Genomic DNA, 256 nt, shown 5'->3' on the forward strand with positions numbered 1-256 from the left:
GCCTGCCGATGGGCTTTTGCTTGCGCGGACCTCCCGGTTCCTTTTCTGCTACTTGGAGGCAAGTGGCTCCCTTCCGGGTCCTGCCCCCACCGCTCCTCCTCGTTAGCGCAGCAGTTAACGCGGTCTCCGCATTGCCTGCTGCAAACCTTCCTGCTGGGAGATCCGCTCCGCTGCGCTGGCATGAGAGACTTAGCCTTGCGGCAAAATCCACCAACCGTGTAAAGGAGAAAAAGGGGGACTCTCCCCCCCCCCCGCC

This window comes from Phaethon lepturus, unplaced genomic scaffold, assembly GCF_000687285.1.
Source record: "Phaethon lepturus isolate BGI_N335 unplaced genomic scaffold, ASM68728v1 scaffold23657, whole genome shotgun sequence".
In the NCBI taxonomy this organism is placed as follows: Eukaryota; Metazoa; Chordata; class Aves; order Phaethontiformes; family Phaethontidae; genus Phaethon; species Phaethon lepturus.